Source organism: Anarrhichthys ocellatus, unplaced genomic scaffold (assembly GCF_004355925.1).
Source record: "Anarrhichthys ocellatus isolate YVR2014 unplaced genomic scaffold, GSC_Weel_1.0 scaffold35, whole genome shotgun sequence".
NCBI lineage: Eukaryota > Metazoa > Chordata > Actinopteri > Perciformes > Anarhichadidae > Anarrhichthys > Anarrhichthys ocellatus.
Window position 1 is genome coordinate 1,962,697 of NW_022280065.1, and position 4,471 is coordinate 1,967,167.

The window sequence follows — 4,471 nt, forward strand, 5'->3', positions numbered from 1 at the left end:
TGGAAAGACAGAGCGTATTGTCAATCAGCAACGGCTTTGGAGGCTGCTACGCACAGACTGTCCATCTTTTTCCTCGCGCTCCGTGTGGCTTGAATTACAGCGAGGCGAAGGGAGAAGCGCCGTTTTATCACAATCAGGAGGACGAAGAATGTGTTAATGGTGATGACGAGCTGTCATTTTGAAGCTGTGGAGGTATCTGACCGCATGTAGGGCGGTATAGTGAGGGAAGAAAATGCAAGTCAGATTAAAGTACATGAACTGCAAGGATCCATGATTTATGGATGGGTTTCTTTGCAGCAAACACACACACGTACAACATGCTTGACGATTTTGCAGCATCTTGGTGCCGTGAAGTCAGTTTACCCTCACTGACATTTAGCAGCGTACACAAAACAGCTAATTCACTCCAACCGCGTTAGGCACCGGGTGTTATCCTGCCATCGTGTCGAAAAAGGCCCCTCTTAATTAGCACAGTGAACGACTGAGACCTTATTATAGGATCAAATGTTCTGCAGACCTGGTTTAGAGCAGAGACGGAAAAGACCCACTAGGGGGCACTTTGAGACTTTGGATCAAAAGCATGAGCAACAGACGCTTTTGTGTAAAGTAAACTGTGATACTACAGTTTGGGCTTTTGTGAGTTGTACATTTTTGTTTACTTCAAATAAAAAGTTTTTTTTTTTTTTCCCGGTTTACATGCTACCATTCCTTCCCCCCCCCCCCCCCCCTTGGCAGTCATCTGTGGTGCATCGTGGGAACTGTTGATTGCGTTCAGAGGTTTTTATTCTTTGGGCTTCATGGATGAGTTTATGAGACTTTTCAGCGACTTCAGGGCCCAATTCATCATTTGTGCTAGCTGTGTTTTGTCAGTGGCGTACCCAAAAGCTGCACAACGTCCATTTCAATAGAAGGAGCACCAACTCAAGAGAGGGGGGGGTCTGGAGGTGTGGTGGAGCCATGCTCTCAGCCGTTGTCGTGGCATGCCACACTCCTGGGAAAGCTGCAGCCTTCACTAAAAGCCAGTGTCGAGATGTTAAGCTTTTTACAGGCTGACGCAAGATGTAAGTAATTTGGTCCAATCATGTTCTCATTTTTCTATATATATTTATATATATATATATATATATATTAAATAAATAATTGTAGGTGTTAAGAGCGCTGTTAAGAGCATGTGGGGAAGGCAGACAGAAAAAGCTTCAGCCGTGGAATCTGCTGTTCACACGCAGAGCATTGGATGAAAACTGTATTTCATAATCGGCCTTCACTGCCAACAGGCGCAAGTGAAAATAGAACCGATGTCACATCTGCCTCTTTCACTATTTCTGAGGCCGTGCAGCGTCCCATTTCGCCCAATCCCCGTCGCGAGCATCGTCCACGCCAGACACAGAGTGTTTTAGTCCATGTTACTGTTTGTTTGGTGTTTGCTGAGGCCTCCCCCCCCCCACCCCACCCCTACGGGGTCACGCAGCAGCCCTTGTGAAGTTGTGGCGGGTCACCAGCCCGTCTCGCCGTGTACACCGGCAGAACGAGGCATAACAGTCCAGCGTGATTACAGAGTAGCACCTCTGGCCTGCCATATTGCTCACACCCAGGATGAAGGAGTGGCAGCATCTGTGGGATCAGCCTGTTTGGAATGAGATGGAGAGAGAGAGAGAGAGAGAGAGAGAGAGGGAGAGGGAGAGAGAGGCTCGCATACCTGAACAGAAAGCAAGAAGGATGCAGCAAGGGAAAGTTAGGCCCCTTTCGATTTGTACTTTGGAAACCCAAATTGACATGTTGCATTTTTTTTTTTTTTTTCTTGCTGTGCTGTAGCGGACAAATATTGTAATCACGGATTGATAGGATCTGGATTGTAATCATAGTGTTGGCTTGTGCACACGCATGCCTGCTCCTCGCCACTGAATCATACCTGTCAAAGTCGCATCACCGATGACTCAGACCCCGCCCACCGTCGGCATGATCGGCAGCTCAGGCAAAGTTCAAACACCACGCTCCGGATCATCACCAAAATACAGCTGCTGCCGCATGAGAGAGCGAGCGCCTCTGAGTCACACAACAGGACCTTGAAAAAAACATAGTCACACATAGATTTTTGTCATCGTTGCTAACTGGTCAACGGAAAGCTCGGAAGGAAGAATAGAGGTCTCTCAGAATAACACTCCCTGTATTCTCATGGTAAAATAAAATAAAAAATTGAAATGGTATATTATAAGGTGAATAAAATGAGAAAATAATAAAAAAAAAAAAAAAGGAAATTAGTAGTGATAATGAGTACAATTTTGCATGTTCCTCTCATTTCTGCTCTGTTTTGGCATTTGCGTCGTCCATATTCAGGACAAAAGCTCAACGTGTTCCAAGAGTAGTGGTGTTGCTAAAACTAGCAAGAGGACAAAAGAACTGGCCTGCTGATATACCATGTGTCAACCTCCCTGTGTGTGTGTGTGTGTGTGCGCGTGTGCATGCATTGTATGCGTGTATGCTCAAGTGTGTACATGTGTGTGGGTGCCTATGAGCAAGCACATGCATACATTTGTGTCAACCACAGTGTGCAAAGAGGTGGCGATTTTCTTTTTCTTTTTTTTCTTTCACCAGTGAGAACTGTAAAAGAATTACAGGCCAATTAGTTTTATTGTGGTTTTAAAAAGCTCTCAAACATCCAAACACTAAATGGGTTTAATTCTTGGATTCAGTTGGTCTGAAACATAAAGGAGAATTTAGTTATTAAAAGCTAAAAAATATATATTTTCTTGACTCTCTTAAATATTAGTTTTATGTCTGTACAACTTTTGACTTGGCGATGGGTAAAATATTACCCAACACCAATGGACTTCCATATTTTAGTCCCTCTGACTTGAATTTTAGTCTTCTTTCGTAGCTCGTCCAGTCGACCACCGCCGCTGCACGCGTGTGCAGGTTCAATGCTTTCATGTAAAACTGCGCGCCCAAGTGTTACTTGGTGTGTGTTGATGTTTCCAAGCTGGGTTGAATCATTAGGAAGTGATTCTCTCTAACAAGGGCTAAGGAGCTGTCAGGAGACATTCACAGGCAGGTTCCGCCATGGAGAGTGTGAGGAGTCTTATCAGGGTCTTAGCTGTTTTGCTGCGCCTGTTTATAAAGAGCCTGCTTTATTTGGAGTGAATGCATTCTAGCAAGGTCTCTGCTGTTTCCGTGCGTTGATTAAAAGTGTTTTCACGATTACCCGTAGTGAGTCTATTCCAGCCTAACAGGGTTACTAGCAGTTTTAATGAAGGGGAATAGTCGTTACATGTGAAAGGGGTTTTTGTCGGGGGCCTCGTGTTGCCTCTCTCTGTCTGCTTGTTGTGGGTGTGACAGGGAACTTTGCCTCCGCGAGGGTTGGATTATACTTTGCACTTCTCTGCCGGTTTATTTGGTTTGCTGACGTTTTTTTATTTGCTGCAAAAAAAACAAACAAAAGAAAAAGGACAGAGATGTCAGACTATTCCACTCTACCGTTATGTCATTTTTTTTTATCAACATTCATAATAACACTTCTCTCCTCTGCAAAACGTCCCCTCTGTTAAATCTGTACAAAATGTTGTAAACTGCGATGAGAGTCATATATCTTTATTTTTGTCTCTCTGCGAGCTTTGGGTGTTCTGCATCTCCCTTCCTCTTCCTCAGTCGCGTTTTTGCTCGCACGCTCGCTAATGTGGCTTTCTTGCTCTGCTCCTGTCGTTGGCTGTGGTCAGCGTTCACATTCGCTGGTGTGAGTGAATTTCTCACAGCTTCTCGTGAATGTGTTTTTTTGAAAGTCCTATTCAACATTTGGTGCAACTATAATCGGCACTAAGCCACTACGCTCATGCAGACGTGTCTGTGCATTCACACATTCAGGCCTTCAAGAAGTGTCGTGCCATCTCTCTTTTTTAATTTCTTTCGGTCCAAGTAGCGACTGAAGTAAAATGCTGTAAGTCAATTAAAGGAATTCTGAGGAGGCAGAGAGTTGAACACTGAACATTTCATTTGAGCATCCTGCTTCAAGCACGTTTTGGTTTTGCTCGGAATGTAAAAGATACAAACAATAATTCAACGCTGTTTTTTAAAGAGCAATACATAGTGCATCACAGATAGTAGATTTTCCAAAAATATTACAGAAATAACTACCAACCTAAAATAGTCAACACAGTAAACATTTAATTGTCCATTTGACCCCGTTGTAAATTTCTTTAAAAGCTTCTACTTTTATTTGCAAGCACATTTGGTATTAATTGTAGAAGTGTGCTTTGGCACCACTGAGGTTCCTCTTATCAACAACCTACCGATCGTACTCTCACTTCTCTTTTTCTTTTCTTTATAAAGAACATGTCTGTCGTCTTAAATTTAAACGTTCGTTCGGGCCCGAGCTTCAACTATTTGTGTATGCTGGAGAACGCGTGGCACTCTGCCCCCGGGCACGCTACGTACTTCTGTTATCAAATCAAACAATTAGATCTCCAGCCCCGGAGCAGAA